This window comes from Branchiostoma floridae, chromosome 13, assembly GCF_000003815.2.
Source record: "Branchiostoma floridae strain S238N-H82 chromosome 13, Bfl_VNyyK, whole genome shotgun sequence".
In the NCBI taxonomy this organism is placed as follows: domain Eukaryota; kingdom Metazoa; phylum Chordata; class Leptocardii; order Amphioxiformes; family Branchiostomatidae; genus Branchiostoma; species Branchiostoma floridae.
The window spans coordinates 19,570,610-19,598,075 of NC_049991.1; the positions used below are offsets into that span (position 1 = coordinate 19,570,610).

General features: G+C 41.6%; 1 long non-coding RNA gene across 1 annotated transcript in view; it reads left to right on the forward strand.

Annotated features, from left to right (window-relative positions):
* LOC118429447 overlaps positions 1-26,186 on the forward strand; it is a 101,057-nt gene extending 74,871 nt beyond the window's left edge. Inside the window, exon 2 of the long non-coding RNA XR_004832727.1 lies at positions 26,102-26,186. This is a non-coding gene — a long non-coding RNA (uncharacterized LOC118429447). The remainder of the gene's footprint in view (positions 1-26,101) is intronic.
* Positions 26,187-27,466: the final 1,280 nt, after the last annotated feature.

Sequence of the window (27,466 nt, forward strand, 5' to 3'; positions counted from 1 at the left end):
AATGAATAACATTAGATACTTTGCACACCAATTATTAGTGATTTATTCAACTGACATTTTTGGTGACCATATCCTCTTCCTCAGAGTAATTCTAACTAGTTCACTTTGCATTGAATCGGGATAGAACACTCCATTTTCAATGCCATTTGGTTAAGAAGACTAACTTCTGGTTTGGCCATGCAATGAGGAGTCCACCAAATACTTTGGTTGATAAAGTCTAAAACTAGGAGTTTGGAAACCCAAGATCACAGAGTAGATCTCCTAAGTATTGGAACTACCAAATCACAAAAGACACTGGTCTGAGTCTTATTAGGACAGCAGAAACCAGAGCTCAGGACTTTGCTACATAGAAAAACTTGATGGAGAGGAGCAAGGGGCCAGTCACGGGCCTGAGCAATTAGGCAGGTAGCTAGATAGGCACATTGCGTTGTAGCATTGCAGCCAGAATTGCCTTGAAGAAGGTGCAAAACACCTATTGGAATGTTGGTTGAATGAAACACATCTTGATTGTGTACAAATTATCAACCGTCACCTTTTCAGAGTATGTTGTTTCAGACGAGAACGTATGTTTGCGTCACACCCGATTAGAAAAGATTTCATTATAAGCACACCATTACCAAAATGACTGTTCTTCATTATACATGTAAGTATTCAAGCCTGGTGACATTTCCTGATGCATAAAGACATAGCAATTTGTCCGACAAGCAATCATCCAACCCATTCATGTAATCCCAAATAATGTACTAGCGATCATTAGCGGCATACACTTTATCAGTGGCTGTCGACTTGATATGGAATATTCATTCCCATTAGATATAATGGATCGCAGCCTAATGTCTTCTTCCTCAGCCTAAGCGAATGCATCACCTGTGAACACATATTGCTGTCTTCATGTAATACATGTACATTGTATTTCATTCCTCTGATGCCATGCATGAATCATTCTAATCGCCTGTGCTTGAAATCTGTTCCAGAAGTATATTTGCTAGTTTAGTTTATCTAACTAGTGTATGCATACAAGTAGGAGTGATGAGTGTTCTGGTCAATTTTGGGTTGCAATGAGTTCCACTCTATGATACAATGTAGTTATTGGTAGAAGCAAATTTTGATTCGATTCTAGGTTCGACAACTGTGGCATTTGATTATAAGTTCCATTGGACAGAAGATAGTTTCTTGAATATTTCTAGTCCCAGCTTAGGATAGAAGGAGGATTTAGAAATTTAATAAACGTCCTCCTGATCCCTTTTTATTTCCCTTTCTACCATTCTCCTTGTTATCACCCTGTTTTTGCAAGCAGAAGTTTTAGTGACTGATTTTGGTTCCATAAATTTCATGACCTTTTCTTCCCATCGAGACCAGTAAAACTCCAAATGGGCTGACAGTTCAAACCTTTGTCCTATCCCAGGGCCAATTCTGACGACAGAAAGCTTCTCAAAGCTGTTAAGACGTTGTCCTAAGTAACGTTGATGTAGAGGTGCCATTTCTTCTTTTAGCCTCTCCTTTTGGGGCTCGTTAGGGGGTGCTCTGTACGTTTGTGAAGGCTCTGCAGGGAGTTATCAATCTCCTAAAGGGTGCTCTAAGCTGCATGCTGCACACAGAACTCGTTATCAAGGCTCATGTGAAAGATACAGGATGATAGAATCTAAGCTTCAATTTCAGCAAATTCTGGTTCTCTCTGCTGGAAAATGATTCCGCCTACATTTGGTAATTGCAATTTTTATTCGTAGAGCTTTTGTGATATCATTTTTGCTGTTTAGTGTCTTTTGGGTAATCTTTTGGGTTTTATGTCATAGATATTTATTATAGTGGCTCAGAAGAAAACTTTAATTGGGACAAGATCTTTCTCTCTCAGCTTGAAAATGGGTCTGACTAGATTTGACGATTGATATGTTTATTGGTTTGGCTTGTTTTACAGTTAGAATATGCCGCTTATTGTCTTTTTGGTAGTCTTTTCCCTTTATGTCATAGAATACCTAATATCATAATGGCTTCAATTTTGGAATATCATTTCTGTAAACTGGAATGTAATTTTGCCAGGATTTGATGTATAATATTTTTATTGCCTCAGCATTTATTGCATCATCAATTGAGCTGTGATGTTGGAACAGATGCCCGAGTTCTCAACACAACAGATGGTCAAATTAAAAGCAGCAAAATGTTGTTACAGACCTCACCATGTTGTTGATACAGGTTTTATGATTATTATATTTTTGGGTTTATGATGAAAACATTAAATGCAGGCCTTTCTTTTATCTGCCTTTCATGGGAACATTTATGGAAAAGCACCTTTGCTTACTTAAATTAACAGACAATTTTTATTCTTACCACCAAAGATTTCACTTCAGAAATAAAGGTAATTTCAAGTTAGCAGGAGCAGAAAAGGATTTTCAGGCTAGAAATTTCTCCTTTTGAGTTCCACTGGTCAATATTTTGTACAGAGTAGTTCCTTATTGAGGCATCAGTTAGGTTGATCTCAGGGCATTTTTGTCCTTTTAGCACCTAAATGATGCGACTACGCAGCAGAAAAATCTCCCAATGAAACCCAAAAGACTCATCTTTAGCCTGGCTATTCCCGTCTCTGCCCATGCCAACAGGAAAGTTAATTATTTCTTACTCGAAGCTAAGCAGGCTTTCAGCCCTGCATGTTGTATTTTCCATGTTTGGGGGTGCGCGGGTCAGCAGCAGCCAGCTTAAGCACTTGACCTCTCTGGCCTGACGTTCCCTTGGTAATGCGTGGGAGGCAACCTTGCAGAACATTACATTACATTGCTGTCTGTCAGAGTCAAAGTCCTTCTTGCGCCTGATGGTGCATGGGGTGGTGCCCATCTTCGTTTCAGTACCCCTGGGCCACACAACTTGCAGAACATTACATCGCTGTTATTTGGGTTGACTGTCAGAGTCAAAGTCCTTTCTGCGTCTGATGGCGCATAGGGCGGTGCCCATCTCCGCTTCAGTACCCCTGGGCCACACAACTTGCAGAACATTACATTGCTGTTATTTGGGCTGTCTGTCAAAGTCAGAGTCCTTCCCATGTCTGATGGAGCAAAGGGCGGTGCCCATCTCCGTTTCAGTACCCCTGGGCCACACAACTTTGTACAATCACTACAGTAGGGGGCTAGTCTACAGGTAGTGTTGTGTGTATTTAACTTCCATACTCTTTCCCCAATGCTCAGTGCTAAGCAGAGAAAGCAGTACAGTGTATGTACCATTTTTGAAGTCTCAGGTATGACTTTGGTATGACTTTGGTATGGGTGGGTATCAAACTCACGACCTATCAAATGCAAGGCGAACACTCTACCCACTCCGTCATTGCAACAGTGTTATTTGGGCTACAGCAGGGCTATACCCAGGACCCGCCCCTCCATACCGGAATGAAAAATTTCTTGATTGGACAACGAAAATTTCATACCATCCGTTCAAAAACCCATTGAACTCTGTGTGTCATGCAGCAGATATTATCTGAAACATTTTCAAATCATATCCAGTTACTTGAGTAAATACCTGTATGTCTAACCTTCATCGACCATTCTGTGTGTCATGAATTTGCAAATGTGCTAAGCCTTTCATATCCTTAAAATGATAGATTTGACAACAAATATCTAAAATGATGATGATTAAAAATGTGATTAAAAATACGGGCTCCCAAACAGTCATTCTGACAGAAAGAGATGTAAAACTGACATCTCTGGTGAAACATGACCTACATTGTGCTTGTTGCTTGTACATGTTATTGACATTTTGTATATTCAATATCTGCAATCTAAGAAGATCATTGATTCCTCTACTGACCCAAAACTGTAGCAACGATTTCACCGCTGTTGTTATAGAACCTCTTGAATGCTTTCAGGACCTGTACTGTCTTTCAAGAGACCAGATCTAGGTACTTCTGACTGTTACTCTTAGTTGCCTTTTGTGTTGATTTTACTCACAGGCACTGGATATGAAGTGTAACAGTGGGGTTTCAAGGCCAACGGCACTAGTGCTGTTGTGGTGATGGTGATAGCGTTTGCGATTTGTGATCCGGCTGCCCGGGTTTGGCGCGGGTTCGAATCCCGGGAGTCGGGATGTTGTTTCTTTCTGTTCTACTTGCCCCTCTGGTTGTTTCAGAAGATTTGCACAAGGTAGTATAATTGAAGCTTTTTCCATGGGTTATAAAATTGGCATCTGAACCTTGAATGCAATGCTTGATTGCTATCTCCTGGGATGTACATGATACCAGCACTTTTCACATGATGTCTGCTACCTGCCTTTTTAAAGGAGCCATCATGGTGTCAACAACATTTTGTTGATTTTGTTGATCACCAGAGACTCTTTTAATTTCAAAACTACCAGAGATATTTAAACCTGTTAATCTAGCTTTTCATGATGAGGCTCAGGGACCTTCAAATATCAGTCAAGAGTACTGCCAAAAATGTGCTTTATAATTTAATTTTAGAACTTGTGGACTTGATTGGTCAGCTGTATTCTAGTTGTGTGATTCTTAAGTTAAAGTAAAAGTTGCCCATACATCTGTACTAAATGCTTAGGGGGCACCCATCTCCATTTCTGTAGCCCTTAGCATGGGCAACACATCTGTGCAATCACTACTGTAACAGCAGTGGGCTGGTCTGCTGATAGTGATGTGTGTTTGACTCATACTCTTCCTCATTGGTACTGAGCGTTAAGCAGAGAAAGTAGCATTGCACCGGTGTGATGTTTGCTCAAGCATAATGTCTATAATCTATGACAAAACCAGCTACGAGCAACCCCCAAAGTTGCCTCTCTTCCCCGGAACAGTGCCGTCCCAGCATCTGGCACGTACCCTATCGAAAATCAAGCCCATTTCTCACCAGACGTCGGGGGAATTTGTGTACTTACGCGAGACTGAACTAACATACAGCACCCGGGAGACCCTCCCCTAATAACATATGCACCTGCCAGATTCACCCTCCGGTTCCTGCGCCACAGGCACAACCCAGTCGGCGAGCAATCCCTCATACACGGCCGACGTCAAATTTGTCACGTCAGCAACCGCCCCACAACTTCTTATGCACCAACACTAGATGGAATAAGACAAGATCTTTATTTGGTTTAAGGCAGTTTAAAAACAACTGAATTGTAAGCCAAATTTCAACAATTGACAGAAGTAGTGCTGCATTGCAAACGTCGACATCTGAAATCATTTGTGTGCATTAGATACAATACGAAAATGCACATAGTGACAAGAATACAAAGGGGAAAATTAACATACTTCTCTACTATAAAAGATTTAAGCTCCGTCATCTGCACTTCACTTCCCCAACAGAACCATAGACTAGGGATGAACAGATTGCCGGCACTGTGCGGAGAAAATTGGCTATTTATAAACCAATTACACCAGTCTCCCTGGGAGGGCTGTAAATGCTGTAGGGTTTATCCCCTGTCTGCTTATGTGCCATTTTGTGTTACGCTTTGAAAAAGTGATGAGACCGTACAAAGTTTGTACTAGGGGTGGATACAAAACTGTTTTTTCTTATTGGACCGGTCCGGAAGAAAGCGGACCTGAACAAAATTTGGTGAACCGGATGTTGGACCTTTTGGAAAGTGAACAGATTATATAATCAGACATTCACACATTTGGAGGCTTATACCGGTCGAAGAAAATAACCCAAGTAGAGTAAAGTACTTCTGCTGAGTTTTACAGTCATTTTTTACAGAGGCAGTTACCCTTGTATGATTTAAAACGCCAGTGGGGGTCGAATACTCCACAAAACGATTTCTTCGTCGCAAAACGGACCTGGCTTGTTTTGATTATTGTCCATTCACACGTTTTCACATACTGAATCAGGTCCAGGTTCAGGTCCAAACCTGGCCCTGACCCTCTGGACCTGAACCGGACTTGTACCTGAATTTTCTGTACCGGTACCCACCCCTAGTTTGTGCATGAAAATGTGTTCCATTAGCCTAGGCAAGAGGAACAGCATGGGGGATAGAGCAAGGCAACAAATTACTCAAAACTCCCATTTTACGACTTCAGTCTGAAAAGCCTCCAATGGACCCACCTACTGATTATATATATTTAGGTAGAATTGGAGAAGTCTGATTAAAAATCATGTGAAGGGAAACAGTCATTTGCACCTTATAAGGCAGCTCCCAAAGAAAACCTCATATATCTCTAAGGACCTTTTCTCCGGTAAGGTGGCCTTGGCACCAACGGTGCATATGTGACAGGGTTAGACAGAAGCAAGAGGGCAGGAAAAACAAATAGTTTTTTATAACTTTAGATTTCATCTGTGTTGGCAAAAGTCATTCTGATTCAAATTTGAACTGTAATTTCCAACACAAAAAAAAATTGGACTTACCCAAATTTTGACTGAACAGCTCCAGTCTTTGTCAAGGAATTAACAATCCACAGCTTCTATGACATCATGTTAGGCAGATAGAATATGCAACTCGGTCATCAGCAAACATTCTTCATTTCCTTTTATATTGCTATGATTCTTTTGTACAATAAGCAATATGAAAGTGTGTATAGTGATGGACTAAAATCATAAAAGATAAACTATCCTCTTTCATCAGCATTACTTGATGGACTGATGTACTCAGAACAACTCAGTTGCATCTGAAGCATTCACTGTCCTTGGTGCTGATTATTCTGCAGCTGTTGGGTACTGATGTAGTGCAGCTCTAAATGCATTAGAGCACTGGTTCAGTGGCCAGATTGCATTTTATGGGGCTTTTTTGACCTTCTACCTGCTTGAGCAAAACCGGTGCAATAGCCGAGTGGGTAGAGTGTTTGCCTTGCATTCGGTTGGTCGTGAGTTCAATCCCGGTTGAGTCATAGCAAAGACTTGCTGCTTTCTCTGCTTGGCACTCACCATTCGGGAAAGAGTATGGAAGCTAAACACATAGCACTACCAGTGTACTATCAGTTGTTGGATACTGATGTAGTGCAGCATTGAGTGCATTACAGATTGTGGTGTTGCATAGCATAATAGTAGAGTGTTTGGTTCGAAGCAAGAGGTTCTGGGTTCATATTGCCTGATATGCTTGGAGCTCTTAAGAGACAACATAGTGTTTTGCGTCACTTGTTTTAAATTTATCCTGCTAAAATAGCCTTATGACAGCAAATTTTCATTGGTTACGGGGTTAGATAGCAGGGAGCATGTTAAACACATACTGTAAAAGAATCTTGCCAACCATTTTTAGTTAAACATGGCTTCTCCAGACTTTTGTGTATTGAGTAAAAAAATGCAGCTAAGACTTAAAACGATTTATACTGTCTTGTTTTATCTTGCTACAGTAAATGTTCCTGTTAGCTGTTCCATCATCCCATATCATGTTTATTGAAACTAGTTAATCATTATTATATTATATCATACATATTTTAGGGTGTGTCTCAGATGAATGGACTAAATGGAGTATGGATATTCCAGTGTTTCACGACTGAATTGCTTAATAATGATAGAATACGCTGCACCTGTACATTTTGCTGCTTTACTATTACCCATTTTACCATATAATCATGATTGCGAATGTTTCTCTTTTAGTTTCCGATGCATATTTCGGGGCGGGTTCCAATACATGATACAGTTGACACATTAGAAGTCCCGTTGCAAAACTGAATTGCTTGCAATCTAGTGCACTACATTTGCAAGATGGCAATATCCTATGTGCCAATAGCCCTTAAGGTGGACACATTAAGGTTTAATGTCCTGATACTTGCTGGGGCCTGATGGTCCATTTGCCCATTTACCCAGAACATGTTCTTGGCACATAGATTCATTTCATTGGTTCTCAGACCTTCTTAAGTGAAATTTAAGACAAAAAACTAAGAAAGAAGTTAGAAGACTTGGAGAAAACTGTCACTATTCTCTCCCTAAAACTTAGGCATTAGGCTTGGTTTTGGTGCTTTTAGTTAGAGCATTTCTCTTTTATTCAAGGATTAATATGGTGTTGCTTGATGTGTATTTAGAAATATACTGTTAGAAAGAAAGTGTCTTTCTTTGGTTTTGGGATAATTCCTTTTGCTCCTTTTAACAGTGTTGTTGTTTAATAATCCAGGAAGGCAGGGCAAGAGCTACAAACAAACAAACAAACAAACAAACAAACATGCACTGGTTGTGACAGAGAGGACAGACTCTTTGTACATTACCTACAGGTTCATTGTACGGGGAAATTCCCCTAGACTAGCTCTTTTTGACGAGCACAATGAACAGTTAACAACGGCTTAACATCCCCATCATAAGGACTGCAACCCTTCCCAGTAGTATGCATGTCAGATGGCAGACACAGTCAGGGTTCAAACTTCTGGATTCTTGATCCAGAGGCTGGGCCAGAACCCACTGGACTATGCATGTTACATTGCCTTCATGCTGTCAGCATAAGTCTGCATTAAAGTCAATGAACATCATGAACAGTGGACAATGGATTAACATCCCATCGTAAGGACTGCAACCCTTCCCAGAAGCATGCATATCAGATGGCAGACACAGTCGGGCCAAATACCATTAGGCTACTCATGTTACATTGCCTTCATACTGTCAGCATAAGTCTGCATTAAAGTCAATCAAGGCTTAACTATGACTTTGTCCCATCCATTATCTAGTTTGCTTTGGCTTGTTTGTCAGAGTTGATCACAGTAAAAGCTGATTGCCGATTCACTTTGCAAGTCTTCTGCTAACAGGGGCCCTTTTGACAAATTTTCTCTTAGGAAGGGTGATAGCCAATTGATGTAAGCAGGATGAATATGAGGTTCTTAGTTGCTTTACGAAAAACTATGTTTCTGTCAAGTTTTCAGAAGACTAATGCTATTATATTCCTCATATTCTTATTACTCATCTATAAAAAAAGATGGCTAGTCCCCAAACAGAAAGGGGCCCGGCTAGGCAGTTTTGGGGAACAAAAAGTATGATCAAAAGGAAGACAACAAAAACAACAAAATGGACCAAAAATAATTCAACAGCATGCCTTCTGCATATCTTTTGGCATAAACGTTAATTTTTCATTCCTGCAAACAGTCCAGCCAGACCCCGGGTAGTTAATGTGTTGCAGGCCTAACGAAGGGTGTTGTATAGTCGTGAAATGTATAGTTTAGCGGACCCACAATGAATCATTCAATTGTAACTCAGTGAAACTTAACACAGTAGCATAGTGTTGCACAGACTGCTCCGGCCACAAAAGCATTCAGTCCCCCTGGAGAAAGTGTGTTGAACCACATGAAATTGGTTCAATAACTTGCATTTAAACAAGTCATGTCTTCTTGATAGTAATTCTCTGTGAAAAGGCACCGTTCCACCAGCGAGACTTTGTGGCACACAGACCATTCCAGGCACAACAGCATTTAGTCCCTCAGGGAAAGATATGTCGAGAGTTGAACCACACGAAATTGGTCCAATAACTTGCATTCAAACATGTCTTCTTGACAATTTTTGTAGTAATTTTCTGTGAAAAGGCACTGTTCCACCGCAGTGAGACTACTCCAAACACAAAAAGCATTCAGTTCCAGGGTGAAAAAATGCATCTATAGTTGAACCCACGTCAATAACTTGCATTCAAACATGTCTTAGTGAGTTGTTCTTTTCTATGATAAAGGTCTGTTACAGCAAGACTTAATGTCACTCAAGTGACTCTGGCCATAGAAAACATTTCATTCCCCCAGTGGAAGATGTGTCCAGAGTTGAACCACATCAAATTGGTCCAATAACTTGCATTCAAACATGTCTTACTGAGTTGTCCTTGTCTATGAGGAAGGTCTGTTACAGTTAGCCTCTGTGTTATACAGACTACGCCAGCCACAGAAAGGATTTCTGTCCCCCTACAGCAGCCATATCTAAAGTCAAACCACATCGAACTGGCATTCAAACATTTCTTATTGAAGATCAATCTCTATGAAGCTCTGTACAGTTACAGTGTGTTATACAGACTACTCCAACCACAGAAAGCATGATGGACCCTTTCCCCCTACAGCAGCCGTAGAGTCGAACCACATCAAATTGATCCAATAACTACATTAGCATTCAAATAACTAGCATTTCTAACTTCTCTCTGAGAAGGGTCTGTCACAGCGTGTTACACCGACTATTCCAGATACAGAAAGCATTCCAGTCCCCCAATGGCAGCCATATCAAACTGGTCCAATAGACTGGCATTCAAATATTTCTTACTGATCATGAAGTTCTTTTCTACAAAAAGGTCTGTTTCACAGACTAGTACAGCCACAGAAAGCATTTCGGTCCCCCTACGGCAGCGGTATCTAGAGTCAAACCACATCGGATTGATCCAATAACTAGCATTTAAACATTTCTTACTTCACACAGACTACAAACACAGAAAGCATTCCTGTCCACTCTATCTAGAGTCAAACCGATCGGCATCAAATTGGACATCAGCCGGCGGCGATTGCGGCCCCCGCTTACTGGCATTCAAACATTTCTTACTTCTCTCTGAGAAGAGTCTGTTACAGTGTGTTGCACAGACTACATTTTGTTGTACTCCAGCCACGAAAAGCATTCCCGTCCCCCTACGGCAGCCATATCTAGATTCAAACCGATCCGCATCAAATTGGACATCAGCCGGTGGCAATTGCGGCCCCCGCTTACTGGCATTCAAACATTTCTTACTTCTCTCTCAGAAGAGTCTGTTACAGTGTGTTGCACAGACTACATTTTGTTGTACTCCAGCCACAAAAAGCGTTCCCGTCCCCCTACGGCAGCCGAATCTAGAGTCAAACTGATCCGCATCAAATTGGACATCAGCCGGCGGCGATTGCGGCCCCCTCTTTACGAGGTCCACGGCCCCACCTGTCGGACGACCCTGCTGACCCCAATTCACACTTGGACCCTTCCCAATCTGGCTAAACTGCCGACCCATTGTTATCTCCCTCCCCATCTCGCCGCCGCCGCTCTTAAACTGCAGTCCGGCAATTGGGTTGACAAGTGTAAAGATGGGTCTGAAGTGAACATTGATAGCGCCCTCTCACCCCAATGTAGAGCTTTAACTTTATGAGGGGACATGAATCAAACGGCAGCTTTCGCGTTCAGCGAGCACCAAGCAAATTGGTCTATATCTACTTAAATGTTGTTTGAATGAGAATGAAAGCTACTAGAAGGATAACAAAAACTTTTATGTACCTTTCATTTGCAAAAATGATGATGTATGATATGCCAAATTGTTGATTGAATCACTGTATGAGAGCCAGTGTTACCTTAATTTTTAGACCTTATTTTATTGAATACAATGACCTACTGGCAGCATTGTCAAAACTGTGTGTCATCAGTTGAACAAATATATTAAATGTACACAATCATGAATCTTGGACTAGATGAATAATTATCAAAGTATATACGTTCAAAATTCCTATTTTAGATAACACTAGAATATTACAATATTACACCAAACAGTATTCCATCGGACAAGATGAAAGCAGGTTTATGAAAGTTTATCCTGGGTTTGATAAGGTACAATATCCACTAAAAGCAAACTTGCCTGCCTTGAATATTGCTGAGAATACAAAACTTAATACAAGCCTAGAAGGGGCTTTCTGTATCCGTGCTATTTACCCAGAGAGTTATACTCGATTGAGACTGGCTTACACGATCCTTGCCCGCAGTGGTTGGCTTATAGCCAGAATACTAATGTCTATGGCAGACCTCTAGCCTCAGCCTCATATCAAACTTATAGGCAGTACATAAGGGCAAGAAGCTTTAATTAACACTAATCCGGAGAAGATAGATGCGGGGTAAAAGTGTGAATAACGTTTATGAATGCATGTTTAAGGTTGACGCTTGCCGGGGGCAAAGATCAAAACAGAAGGCTGAGGTTTTGACGAGGTTTTTGAGAGGAGAATTGTATGAGGAATCAGACTTGTCAGGAGCGGACGCAAGTTCTATGCATCAAGGCAGCAAGCACCCATTGCCGGCGCTCTAAGCCGTTTTTCTGTCGGATTTCCGTATTAGGCCACGGAAGCCAAGGCCCATTTGCGGTCCGCACTTCTCCGTGACCTTTGGCCGCCAGTCCATTCTCATTTTCCCGCTCGCGGTTCAAATTGACCGATGGCTGGAGTGAAATGGCGCTCCCACTCCAGCCCTGACCCCAATCTTGGATCCACGCCATCTCTGTGTGCGCGTCAGCCCCGATGGTAATGGGGTTGCCCAAGTTATTGTAGCCTCCTGACCCACCTCTTGCCTCCCATGCATCATCTTACTTGGCATCCTGTCCACTCAGGCCTTGTGGATGCAGTTAGAGATACAAAAATGTATTGGATCATGTGGCACCATCGGAAAGGTAAGGTGTCTGGCTCAGAAGCTAGATGTCCCGGGTTCGAATTCTGCCGTGTCACCAATCTTGTTTACTGGAATGGTAGCCTGGGTACCATGCTGAAAGTAGTTCAGTCCATTATACACTATATACAGTCGCTTCTTAGCCTGGGTACCATCCGTAAAGTAGTTTGCTCCAATGTTTGCTTCTGCTATCCGTCTGGAGACCTGCACATTCAAACCTTTTGGTGCTAATGGCAGTTAATGAGCGAAGTAAGGAATGGGTTCTAGAGCGTTCGTTTGATGACAACAGGCCTCCCGGTCCCACAGGCGGACGGAATGCCTGTTCAAACGGTTGCTTGAACCAATTCCATAATTTGCTCGTGTGTAGGGACCAACTAGCGCCTGAGTCCAAAATTTGGACGATTCCAGACGTTAACGTGGTCAAGATTCCCAGACGGAAAAGCAGAGAAGCGATATATATAGTGTATGATAATATCAGAGCTAGACACGACTGTATACATGTATAACAGATAATGAATGCCGGAGCAAACTACCAGCCTTTTGGATGTTGTTATTGTTATTGCATCACTGGCACAATCAGTAAGGTGTTTGGCTCGGAACCTAGAAGTACCGGTTTCGAATCCTGCCGTGCCACCAATCTTGTGCCCTTAGGAAAGCCACTTTGCATCACTTTCCTCACTCCACCCAGGTGTAAAAATGGGACTTCAGTTGGGGAGGTAAAGGGATGTTAAAAGGGGAAGGTTGAGCTCTGCCTTCCAATATCGTACCCTAGACACAGTGAATAACAACAGACTGTCCCTACAGCCTCAAAAAGGTTCTGGGAAAGTCATTGCCTTTACCTTTTACTCTGTAGCTTCTGTCAGCTGACCGGCAGGTTGTCGGTCCGTCATAAGTTTGGGGAATGTAGCTGCATGTAGCTTAGTTATTACCCTCAGTGGCCCTCTCTCACCACAACCCCTCATTTACGGTAATGGAGTTGGTCAGCTTATTGCTACCTTCTGACACCACCAAGCTGCGATGTACATAACCGAACGGTTGAAAATAGCTCATGGTCAAAGCTTTCAGCCTCAGCATGTTATCAAGCCCACCAAGAAGTCACCGAAGGTCCCTTCCCCATTTCGTCAAACCATTTCCATCCAACCATTTTAGCTGGCTATTTCCATGGGTATCTCACTAGACTGTAGCATGTTGGTGGCATTGTTGTAGCCAAAATGAGATATTTTTGTGTTAACCTTGACTTTATAGTAGGGATATCATGCAAAACGTATGAGTATGACGAAAAAGATCAAGGCTTAAAAAAGATTTAATTTGTTGCACTCTCTGTCAAATTGCTTGGCAGCAAAGGCAACGCCAATGTGCAGCATATTCAGTGAGATTCTTTAATTTGACTAATCCAAGTTGATTTGTCGATGCTCAATTGTAGAAAAAAGGAAAATGATAAAAGACTTCCATTGCTGGAACTGATAAAGAACAATCATGGAAAAATGTCCAACCCTGTGGTATACACAGTTTTGGGGAGCATGCAAATGATTCAAGATCACCAAGCCCTCTATTTACGAGGGGCGTGCAATTAGTAATGGTCCTGACCCATTTCCCATAGCAGGAGATTAATGAAACTTGGCACAGTTATTAGTCTTTCTCTTCATAGGAATCACCCAGAGTTATGCATTTCTCCCATCGTTTGATGCAGCTCTGGACACCGATTTTGTAGGACACCCCAGGTTGGTGCTCCAACTGATGCCTCATCAATGGCACAAGAGGGACGACCAGGTCTGGGAGCTGTTTCCACAGACTTCCAGCCACGTTTGAATTCAGGATGCCAGCGTTTTACAAGGTCATATGATGGGGCATCATCACCATAAGTTTCATTTATTTCATCAAAAGTCTTCTTTGGTGTGCGTCCTTTCAAATACAAAAACCGGATCACTGCGCGACACTCAACTGGTTCCATTTCACACCTGGTCCATTTCGCACCTGACTAAGTTCAAACACCAGTAAATCAGAAACCACAATTAGTTCAGAGCTGTCTTTTGCAACATAACCCATAGAGATATGAATTATTACACATACAAAATTTCATTTAGATCAGACAACTGGAAGTGGGTCAGGACCATTACTTATTGCACGCCCCTCGTATGTTATCAACTTGCTGAATTTCTATTTCAAATATCTAGGAACCAAGGGAATAAACTGGTGCGGCCTAACAGACATGTTTCATTGGCCGCTGAAGTAATGGAACACTAAACTCTGGAGTCTATCGCTTCCCGGAAGACAACCAAAATGAACTTGCACTTGAAAAAGCACACAGTTACGACTTCCTACCTCAGGGCTCAAAATCCCACCTGCATATGCAGGTTAGTGCAGGTAAATTTGGAGCTGTGCAGGTATTTCTGGTGTCTACCTGCACCTAACCATTTACCTAATCGCTACCTGTCCATATACTGGGTTTTATAATTAGATAAATGTTCTATAATGTAACTGTATATGATTGGTATTAGCTACATTGACTGTTGCTAACCTATGAAGTATAAAAGAAGAACAAAAAATAGCAATGGTTCCTGAACAATTCTAGTATAATCCATACTTCCTACATTCAGAGTGGTGCAGGCAGGGCTTTAGCCAGCTCAAATTTTTTTTTCGTCAGCCAATTACAATCATCGCGAAAACCGCGAAAATTAATTAGAAGGACTGAACTGAGACCTTGAAAAACAGGTTTTAACGAGATTATCGTATTCGAAAGGGCGCCGACACACATTGTCAACAATCATAACAATAGCAAAACAAACAGTGTGTGGCTTTTACGGCCGTGGACAGCGTCCCCAAGCCGCCTGTAGCTTCCACCAATGATTTTTGTCCGTCAAGGTTGACGGGTTGGTTTTAAAATTTTTCCGTCAGACGCAGCACATTTCCGTCAATTGACGGAAAAACGAACGCTGGCTAGAGCCCTGGGTGCAGGTTAAAATTTGTCTGGTGCAGGTAATTTTCAATGTTACCTGCACCGGTGCAAGTATGCAGAAAAACAGTATTTCAAGCCCTGCTACATGTACCTCCATCCACCTTCCAGGAAGTGCAGCAAGCCCATAATCACTCCAACTGCGTGCCCATTTCCTCGGCAGTTGTAATGGTCTGGCTACATTACCGCAGCCATACGCATGACAAACTGTGTAATAATTCCGGGAAGCATTTCTGCGGTGCACGGTGATGACGGCCATCCATTCCGGGTGTTGTCGTAAAAGTTTTTCCGCATCTCAATGTTGCGGAAGCACGCCTCAGTACATTCTGAGACCAGATACTTCAGACGAGTCTGTATCAATCAAGTCAAGCAACTGACACTGTTGGAGAATACTTTTGGAGCTAACTGCATGATTGTAACTGCACAAACTGTCGGCAACTCTCTCTCTCTCTCTCTCTCTGTGTCTCTCTCTGTGTGTCTCTCTCTCTCTCTCTGTGTCTCTCTCTCTCTCTCTGTGTCTCTCTCTCTGTCTCTCTCTCTCTCTCTCTGTCTCTCTCTCTCTCTCTCTCTCTGTGTCTCTCTCTCTCTCTCTCTGTCTCACTCTCTCTGTGTCTCTCTTGCTCTCTCTCTTGCTCTCTCTCTCTCTCTCTCTCTCTCTCTCTCTCTCTTTCTTGCTCTCTCTCTCGCTCTCTCTCTCTTGCTCTCTCTCTCTTTCTCTCTCTCTCTCTCTCTCTCTCTTTCTTTCTCTCTCTCCGGGGTAGTGTCCGTTTTCCTCATCTTGCGATGGTTGAAAGTTGCAGGATGTTGTTCAGGTCCAATTGCTGACCCCCAGGAGATCAGACAAGAAACAACTTAGAGGATTTGAAGTGAGGGTTTAACGGCTGGATGCCCTTCCTGATGCCAATTCTGTTTGTTGCCCGACTGGGTTTCTAGTTTTCCCTCTCCAAGGGTCGATGTTACAGGCAACAAAACCAATCATTCGTCTTCTAGACGCTCTCTCATCTCTTAGTCAGTCAGAAATCTAACTCAAAATGCAAGCCAGGAGCCAAGACTGATTCCAAAGCTAATTAAAAGACCGGGGGCACTAGAATTGCCTCCCAGCCCTTTAGAATACTCTGTTCCTCGGAAGAGACTTTGTGTTTTCCATCTTCAACATTTGAAGATAGATGCGTTTCCCTGGGGACTAGACCTTCATTACTGGGGCAATCCAGAAATCCAATTCCATTTCTTATCAGGGAAGCCATGAGGGTGTAAATGACACCATGCAGCGACACGAGAACCTTCTTCCCAATTACTCGAAGACCCGGCATGTGACGACGGCGGCAAAACAAGATAATAACGTGTAGCGGCTGTTGTGCCAGGCATTGCTCGGGGAGGTGTCTAAAGGATACTGCGTGTTGTGAACACATTTGTATTATGTAGTGTTTGAAGCCTTTCAATTTAGTGGAGATGCAGTGAAAAGTCCTTTAATTTCTTCTGTTTCAGGCTTGTTTCATACAATATGAGAAACAGATCTTATTTCAGTGATTTCTCTCTAAAGTTTGCAAATAGTTTAAAGGCTCAGGTATAGTCCCAAAGCCTTTTGCAAATGTGCCCTGATTTAGATTACCTTCATCCTTTGGGATACATGTACATGTAGCTAATAGTCTGGTGTTACATCAAGTGAGGCTGTGAAAGCCGCGTTGGCAGATTCCTGCACTTCTCACTCATAACCAGGTTAAGATCATCATCATCACCATCACCATCTTAAGATAACCTGGATCTAGAGTAGATGAAGGAACGACTTTTTGCATGTCTGTGGTACTAGCTAGGTGAGGCTGTGAGACACCTGCCTTTAGCTGTTGGCAGACTCTTACATTCCATATACATTCCCTGATGTTGATAGTCTGCATCTTTTGAGATAGTATTAAGTCTGGTGTTGCATCGAATGAGGCTGTGAAAAGCTGCGTTGGCAGGTTCCTACATTTCCTGGTTAATATCATCATCATAATCTAGATGTAGAATAGAATTTTCGAAGGAACAACTTTATGGATGATTTGCAGTTGATGTTTCAACAGTTGAGGCTGTGACACACCCGACTCACACATTCCTCTATGTGCCCTGATGTAATTATTCTGCATCTTTTACGTTTTCAGTCTATTATCTTAAGATAATCTGCACCTAGAATAAATGAAGGAACAACTTTATGCATGATTAGGAGTAGGGTGTTGTACCAGGTGAGGCTGTGAAGACATCCGACTCTGTTGACAGACTCCAGGACCTACATCCCTCCCATGTGCCCTGATGTAGCTAATCTGCATCCTTTGCGATGATTAAGAGTCCGCGGCTGCACCAGGTGATGCTGTGAGAGGCCTGCTCCTGCTCCCAGACTCCTCCATTCCTCACCGGTACCCACCTCCCGCGATTAGTGCAGCGGTGCGGACTGGGGGAAGCGTGCTGATGCATGAAGCGCATTCCTCATCCAACCGTCAGGGGTGCGGCTGGGTGTTTCTAATCTCGCAGCATCAGGTTCTGGTGGATTGCTTCTTGATAACAAAGAGGAGAAGTTAGTTGAAGAAGTAAAAAAAAGGTAGTCAGAGACAAGAAAAATGTTCTGAAATTGTCTTAGACTTATTCGTCATCCCACCATCAGAGGTGCAGCTGGGTGTTTCTAGACTGGCACTATCAGGTTATGGTGGATTGCTTCTTGGTAAACAAAAAGAGAGTTTGAATTGAAGAAGTGCAAAAATAAGTCTAGACGGGAAAAATGTTTTGAACTTGTCTCATTCATTCATTACCCCACTGTCAGGGGTGCAGCTGGGTGTTTCTATACTGGCACCATCAGGTTATGGTAGATAATGCTTTTTTGCAAACAGAGAGGCACTTAAATGTAGCTTGGAGAAGCCGGTAAAAGTGGGTACAGGTACAGATCTAGACAAGAAAAATCTTTCGAAATTATCTTACTAGGATTCCTCATCCCACAGTCAGGGGCAGTAGCTAGGTGTTTCTAAACTCACAGCTTCGGGTTATGGTGGATTGCTTCTTTGTAATCAAGAAGAGAGTTTAAATTAAAGAAGTGCAAAAATGTGTAGAGGTTTTGAGAAGAAAAATGTTCTTGTCTAATTTCTTATCCGTCTGTCAGGGGTATGGCTGGGTGTTTCCAAACTGGCACCATCAGGTAATGGTGGATTGTTTCTTTGTAAACAAAGAGAGGCATTTAGATGTAGCTGGAAGAAGTGCAGAAGTAGGTACAGAGAGGGAAAATGTTTTGAAATTGACTCATTCCTCATCAAACCATCAGGGGTGCAGTTGGGTGTTTCCAATCTCACATCATCAGGTTATGGTGGATTGCTTCCTTGTGAACAAGAAGAGATTTTAGGTTAAAGAAGTGCAAAAATAGATCTAGAGAAGAAAAATGTTCTGAAATCGTCTCATGTGTAGATATGGGTGTGGTGATGATTTCAAGCTGGCTTTACAACACTGGGGATGAATTCATTCTTGCTACACAAAACAAAGAGAGCCACATAGGGATAAGGAGAAATAGTTGTGTGGGTTTTTTTATATCATCATGACACATTAGTTGTCTAGCTGCTGCTGCATGCCTGCAAAGCTGGAGTGTTACACAGAAGGGCGATTATCCCAGCTGTCCTATCAGGGCACAGAATCTGCACAAAAGAATGAGGAGAAATAGTTGTGTGTGTTTTCCATATCAGTGTGACAAGGTGTTTAGCCACCGCCTGCAAAGCTGGAGCGTTACACAGATTGGTGATTATCCCAGTTGTCCTATCAGGGCACAGAATCTGCGCAAAAGAATCAGAAGAAATAGTTGTGTATGCTTTCCATATTGGTGTGACAAGTTGTCTAGCCGCTGCTACTTGCCTGCAAAGCTGGAGTGTTACACAGATGGGCGATTATCCCAGTTGTCCAATTGGGGCACAGAATCTGCATAAAAAAATGAGGAGAAATAGTTGTGTGTGCTTTCCATATCAGTGTGACAAGTTGTCTAGCCGCTGCTGCGTGCCTGCAAAACTTGAGCGTTAGACAGACGGGTGATTATCCCAGTTGTCCAATCGTGGCCCAGCATCTGTCCACGCCTGTCCACTGCCGCTGTGCACACAAACAAGGCCGACGCACGCTCCCCGGGGAAATCTAGCCGCGGCAGTGAAATAGAACCGAGCGCGGGATTACTCGTATTCTGCCACACTTTCATCTCCAGCATGTGGCCGGACCAACAAATCTCTCCCGGAAAACGCATCGAGAAAAAGTTAACTTCCCAGGGATTTCCGTCCGATCTCCTTGAAGGCGCGATGTTCGTGTGAGAAGTTGAGTTGGCAGGAGTAAGTTTTGCTGTTTGCTCCATCAGACAAAGCGCCAACTCAAGCAGTTTTCAGCGAGGAAACTGGTCTCGACAGGATTTGCAAATTGAATAACTGCCGGCACAGTGATCTAGAAGCCCCTGGTTTGGAATGTTGATGAAGACACAGGAATTGGCGGCATTGTCGGATAAGCTGCATGTCATCCCTGATGCGGGCGTCATTGTTTGTTTTGGGATGATCGATGGTCAACAAAGACGAGCATCCATCAAGCTTTTAGGTGCTTCGTTTTCAATTTATTTCTTGGCACGGCTGCGCGCAGGAGTTGATACAGGACGGTCGGGAGAAATGAACCCCATATTTCCTGGGAGGTGATCCCGGATGAGGGATCAGGGAAGGGATGATTTATAGCGATATCTCGCCGCGGTTCTGATGAGCGAAACAAATCTCCAACTCGCCGAGAAAAAAGAGCCGCAAATTCCGAACTCCTCCGGTGAGTAGCAGAGCCATTATGGAGAGATTTGTGCGCCAGTAAAAAAGCGGCGGTAAAGGAAAAATCCCATTTTGGAGTGACGAAAAGTGATGAAATTTTATCGCAGGTCATGAAACATCAGAAATATGATTCTACAGGCGAGGCAATATTCATGTGGAGTCAAATTGAGCTGTAAACAACACTGTATTGATGTGGCAGCCTTACGCTTTGGAAAAGAGCCCCTTTTGTGTCCTTGAAGATATGGTTGAAAGATACATAATTTCATCTGTTTGCGTGGTACAGCGGCATCAAGTTAATGGGCTTCAGATCCTTATAGGCAAGATTCTTCAAGAATTCCTGTCTTTTGGGGATGTGATATTTATAGTGGTAAGTAAAAAAAAAAGCTTTATCACTTCTTGGCAATCATATTCTATAAAAGATCAAATCCAGTTTCATTGCCATCTGCTATATGTGTTGGCTGCTTCCATGCCTAATATCTGTTGTGCTAACATAAAGTGTAATGTATGTTAGACCTTAAAGAGAGCATCTACTATCAAAAAAATGCGGTAAATACCACCATTACTTATACCTTAAGGGCATAGTAGCATGCTGTTGGTAGTAAAGGATTTTTCCAATTCCAAAAGAATACAGAAGAACTAGATTATTTGAATTTTAACACTAGATCACCTTTATTCATATGGTAGCCTATATTCGTTGTTTAAAAACTTGGTATTTAGGGATATCAATTCAATGACGGTAGTTTCAAACTGCAATATTTTGAAAATAATCCGTCATGCAATTTGTTGCCATAGACTGTCAACTTGATATCCCTAAAGAACATGTTTTCTAAAACAACAGATATAGGTTACCCTACGGATAAAGCTGAAGTAGCATTACAGGTTAATTATCTGGAAAAGGTCTTGTTACTGTTTACTAAAATCACCTAATAAGAACTAAGTCGATTTATTTTATTTCACTTCACGTATGCAAATCACTGTTTTTCAGTTTACCATATGTTTGCTTTCTGTTATTTCAAAATTTGTATTATTTGTACATTTCTGTTGCTATTATTTCTGTATTGTTTTAATGTGGACTCCAGGAAGACTAGTGTATTTCACTAATGGAGATCTAAATAAACCAAACCAAACCAAACCTAATTCTGTTATAAATATTAGGTAAGAGTGATGATACATTTTCCATTACCGATGTCCAGCTTGCCTAGACAGCTTCCGTCTTTTGGGAGTTTCGGGAAAGGCCACATTGATTTGATTAATAGTATGGATGACATCCTCTGGCAATCCAGAACTGATGCGAGCGTGCGAATAAAAAAAATTGACCAAAAAAAAAAAGTACCTTCATTATGAAATCTAAGTTGTTAGGAAGGTTGAACAAATGACTGAAAACGCAGAATATAACTTTGTGTGCCAAAAATAGATTCTTCATTTTTGTTCTTTTACATCTTCTTTGACCCTGTAATGTTCTATGACATTAGCATATCATGTTTTCTAACATTAATTTTTGCAATACATGGCATAATGGGAACAGCCAAAAATTGAAGTGAATGCAGATGTCATCCATATAATCAAATCAACATGGCCTTACCACCATGCAGAGAGGGACCTGAAATGGGGCCAGAAATCAGCAGTCACCTTCTGAGGCCCCTGTTTTGTATAGTTTGGCCAGTACATCCCTAGTTCAGCACTACTACACCTTAAGCTACAGCTACAGAGGCATGCTACAGCAGATGGTTTTACTCCATCAAAACGCCTGCAACATTTAGCCTTAAGCCTCCAAATCTTACTTTAACTGTTGCTCAAAGCTTATCTACTGAGGATGCTACCAGCCAACTTGGACAGCATTCAAACATCACCAGAACTGGCGCCTAAGTTATCAAACACATCCAAACAAGATGGGTTTATTCCAACAAAACGCCTGCAACATTTAACCGTAAGCCTTCAAATCTTACTCCAACAGTTGTTCAAAGCATATCTACCAAGGATGCTACCAGCCAACTTTGACAGCATTCGCTTCTCTCCTAAGCTCTCCCCAAGTCATCAGACACAGCCAAAGAAGATGGGATTACTCCAACAAAATGCCTGCAACATTTAACCCCAAGCTTCCCAATCTTACTCCAACTGTAACAGTTGTTCAAAGCTTATTTACCGAGGATGCTACCAGCCAACTGCGACAACGTTCGCTCCTCTCCTAAGCTGGCCCCTGAAGTTATCAGACACATCCGAACAAGATGGGTGGAAAAGTGCCATCAGCTTCCCACAAATCCACCATTTTTGCTGCCGTTTGATAAGATTATTGCCTGGCCGAACCCCATTGGCAAATCTGCAGCCCACTGGAATCGGAGCCCGCATCGATGGGGAAGCTTTAATACAATTTGCAGAGGCTGCTGCTGATTTTCCCAGCAGATAAGACGGATTTATGCCTGCTGTGATTTGATTTGTCCGGCCCGGTCCTCTTGTAGGGCAGGCTTTGGAGATTGCAGCCCGCGATTCGGGAAGAAATATGTCTTTAATTCCATTTCCCGCCGGGCGACCGATATTACCTGGCCTTGGTTTGGTTTGGGCGCTGCAAGTGAAATTTGCAGTTTGATGATGGATTCTGTCAATGACAATTTCATCAAATTATCAGTGCAATCTTTCGTCTTTGGTTTGGGCGCTGCAAGTGAAATCAAAACCTACATTTTCAGGGTCTGATACTGTTTTTCACACCAATTTTTCCTAAGTGTTTACCTCCCAATGGCACCTGTCAATCATAATTTTATCAAATTATCAGTGCGATCTTTTGTCTTTGGGTTGGGCGCTGCAAATGAAATGGAAACCTAGATTTTCACGGTTTGATACTGTTTTTCCCGTCAATCTTTCCTTAGTGTGTGGCTTCTGTCAATCATAATTTCATCAAATTATCAGTGCAATCTTCTTTCTTTGATGTTGAAGTTGCCGTCAGATAGTACGTAGCAGTATAAATGCAGCGTCTGTGATTCCTTGCAGTTGACGTCATTGCCGCCAAGGCTTGTGTTTATGTGTTTGTCAATATCCATCTCCCCTGCTTTACGGCTGCCTGTTCAATCATGGGTAAGCCTGCAGTCACTTTACTTGTGCCTGAATTACCGGTGTTCGTTGCTTATTACATTCAGCTTAGGAAGTTTTAAGTGTGCTCCACTAGTGCCAATGATGATTAACTTTCACTGCAAACAGGGCCGTTTCCTTTATTTGCTATCTACTTACTTTACAGGCTGCAGTATATACAGACTCAAAGCTACTTGAAACGTGACCGAAGCTGGATTTTCATATCATTCATTCTATTGCTTGAACGTAAAGTCCTTTTGAAAGCATTAAGCAATCGTGAAACAGAAAATTCATTTCAGTTGGTCTTAACCTTAAAAGTATTATCTACTTTTATGACAGAAAATAAAATATATTTCCAATGTCTTTTATCAAGCAAATCAGATACAGATGATGAAATTATATTACCTGTCCTTGGTGCTGATTTTCAGATAGTGGTGGTTATTGTTATTACCGATGTACTTCACATATCCTTAGAAGCACTTTTCTAATCTATTTCTTGGACTAGTCCCCATTAAAAAGGTTAAAGATAGAAATAGTCATGTCCTGTTCTTGGTGCTAAATCTTTAGTGTTAGTGTTTTTTGCTCTTATTAATGTATCAAGCTGCAGCAATGCATATATTTAACCAAAGAATGGCTCTTAAACTGCCTTTATTATAATTATATGATTCTATAACCTAAAAGTTCATCTGTGTTGGTAGAAGTAATTCTGAATCATCATCATCATCAACTCAATCATTATCTGATTAAGTCAAAAAAGAAACCTCATGTATCGGTAAATGTAATGCTGTTATTGTATGTTGTATTGTTACCAGGGTTAGCCCTTGATAATTGTTGGGTAGCCCTGGCTATAATTCTCACTATACAGCCAAATGCATAAAATTAAATCAAACCTGAATCACTGTAATTTCTGACACAAAAATTGTTGGACTTAACTGTCCCTGCGTTTGGTAGAAGTTAAAACTGTAGTTTCTGATCCAAAATTGTTGGACTTTCCCAGCTTTTTGGCTGCCCAGGATCAGTCTTTGGGTAAATCCAATTTTACTGTTGGGGATCACACTTCAAATTTTGATCATTGCTTTATTGAATAATGCAAGAGATTCTTAAAACAACATGACAGCCTTATTGAAACTGTCTCGCCTGTGTGCTGAATAATGAAGCCGCACACATGATAGAGCCAGCATCAAAGGAACGGAGGGTGAGGGTGCGCACTTGTAATAAAAGACATGACTGGTTTATATCCTCAGTCAGAGCAAAAGGCCAAATGTCATCGTGAATCATGGAGAGCAGAAATCAGCGGAGGAATCTGGAGGGAGATGGTTGCAGCATCCGCGGAATATCTATGATTGTATTGTGCTGATATTATTCAGATGGAAGAAGAATCAGTGACACAAACTTTGCTTTTTTTTTATTCAGAGTTCTGTTATGTATGATTTCCGTGGATTTTCAAGACATTCTGAGGCAAAGAAAACAGTTAAGTGGAAACAGACAGACCAAATGCTGAACTTCACAACTATGTTAACATCATGCAACTGATATTATTCAGATGGAAGAAGAATCCCATACTTTCCTATATGCTTTTTTCATGCAGATTTCTGTCATGCTGACACTCTCAGTGCCTTCAGGTTGTGAAGCAGGTTCTCGAATGGTGAAAGCTTGACTTTCAGAGATTAAATCTCTCCCAAATTGCGCATGAAAAGTAACCCGTTTCAGGTTAAGCAACATTCTAACATGTCGGCCAAGTGAATAATTGAGCAGATAATGGCTCAAAGATTTGGAGACTTCTGCATGGTTTTACCTGATAAAGGAAATTGCCAGGCTTTTACAGTTCTCTGCACTTTTGTGCTCCCAAAATTGGAGTCGTGTAGCACCTTTGCACCTACTAGATTTTCATATAGCGTTTCATATAGCCGTTGCTCAGTACTACACGTCATGATGTTCTTGACATTCATGTGTCAGAAGAAAATAACTTCTATAGAATTTTGGCTAATCACAATTATTCTAAGCTTTTGATTTTGTTGGCATGCTTTACTGACATTCTACTACTACTACTGTTACTACTTCTACTACTACTACTACTACTACTACAGTACTATTACTATTAATACTACTGTAAGTCTTTACAGACTATGACTCTATGCAAAGGAATTAACCGACAATGAGGACTACAGTACTCGTAAATGTACAACACTGACATTCTAGTATTTCATGTTTTGCGCCCAGTCCTTTTCAGTACACCTAAATTCTCAGGTTTGGTGTACCAGTACCCCTATTACCAAGATTGGATTTTGAGCCCTACATACACAGGCAATGTTTAATTGTGTCGGGGTCAATAGCGCAGCACAATCATGCCTGCTTCCCCTCACCTGACCCAGTTTGCAGACCCCACTCGGGGTTTGATGGAAGCCGCTCTGGCTAGATGCGATGTTCTCCACATGGAATATTGCCATGGATTTCCATTCCGGTATCTAGTCGTTTGAGAGACAAACCTATTGAAGCTTTGGTAATGATTGCAGATAGATGTGCAAAAGTTAGGTGTGACGGGTCATTCAGTGTAATATAACCAGCTGCTGCCACGCTGCATGCCTGCAAAGCTGGTGTGTTATGCCGAAGGGCAGTTATACCGGCTATATGACTACAGATACAGATACTGATTATTCCACACTATGCATTGCAGGTGGCTCATGGCTGAAATCATTGCTGTATTCTTATACCATGTATGTGTAAAATATGTGTACAGACCTATTAGGACATCAAAAATGATGTTAACTGTAGCTCTGTTATATATTTTGTCTGACCCTTCCCTCTTGACCTCAATGAAACGCGGCCTGTGGGCCGACTTGAGCTTCTCATGAATAAACAAAGGTTCAAACAAGCAAACTACAGAACTAAAGCTCTATGGTAATAAATCATAAACATCCCTTCGGTGTATGGAAATGCTGTGTAATATCACAATCAGTAATGCTGTTCACATTAAGATCTTGATATGTGTGTTGTGAAAATTCTTGTGCAACAGTGATCCATGGCTGTGTGTCTAAAGTGTATGTCCAATCTCTGTTGTACTCCAGGTTTAGCCCAGCCGTGCAGCAGTCTACTGCATAGCGACACAACCCACACACACCAGCCTGTCTGCACATGCAGGGATCTTCCTTTCAAAACGCTGAGAAGTAACCGTGTCAGGAGAAGCCGGGCATTCCACCACAGCTGAAACCATTGGTGAGCTTTTTTCTCATTCTTTTAATGTATGACTGTATATTTCTTGATATTAAAACCTTACAGTTGGGCTTGCACATCCCAGAGTGGCCTCTGCAGCCACAAGAGCGCTGGCTGCCAATATGAACACCACCTTACATTGATCTTGGTTAGCCAAGACCAGACTAGAGACATTATGGGCCAATCGTGTACTCAATAGCAAAACGTTCTAGAAAATGATGCGCTATACAATCATATAGCACTGTAAATGCAAAGTCTTAGGAGATGTACTGTCAAAATCTACAAGGATAGAAATTAATATGTTATATACAGTAAGTTCCACTATGGGCCAACGGTGTGTTCAATAGGAAAATGTACTAGAAAATGATGTAACTGTACAATCATATAGCACTGTGAGTGCAAAGTCTTAGGAGATGTACTGTCAAAATCTACAAGGATGGAACTTATGTTGTATACAGTAAGTTCCATTATGGGCCAACGTTGTGTTCAATAGGAAAATGTTCTAGAAAATGATGTACTGTACTATACAATCATATACTTCTTAGGAGATGTACTGTCAAAATCTACAAGGATGGAACTTATGTTATATACAGTAAGTTCCATCATATTGTGGTCTTGTTAGGAACATGTCTTCAAATGGATGTTAAGTCCTACTTGCAATGACTTGCTAATTACACTAAACACCAGTTGACTACAAATAACATACAATTAGATTAGGTGAATAACTACTTTGTCCTGGTAATAATTTATATGGCTCTTCAATCATTAGAAACTGGTAGGCACAAAGCCCACAGGTTTTTTGTTCACTGAGATCCTAAAAAAAAAAGCTGATGCCTTCAAAGCCTTCGGAGTAGATACATTTTGTATACAATCATGTAACATTGGAAACAACGCAGCTCAGCTTACCCCTTATGTACAGAAAATAAACAAAACCCAACAAATAGTACCCCCAACATTCGTTTCGAACACCTCTGTCAAATACAGAGCTAGTGGGGCAGAAATGACTGCTTATATACAAATGAGATTTGTACTCATTGAATGTGTTGCCTTTTTTATCAATGAAAGCATAGCTTTTTTCTTTGGCCCATTCTAAGGAGGTGTCAGGACCAAGAAAAGCTGAATCAAAGACAGTCTGTACAATTAACAAGCTAGCTGCCACAGCATTTTTTTGTCTGTAAGTTGCTGTTTTGGTGTTTGAAACAGAACCTTCAAGAAATAAG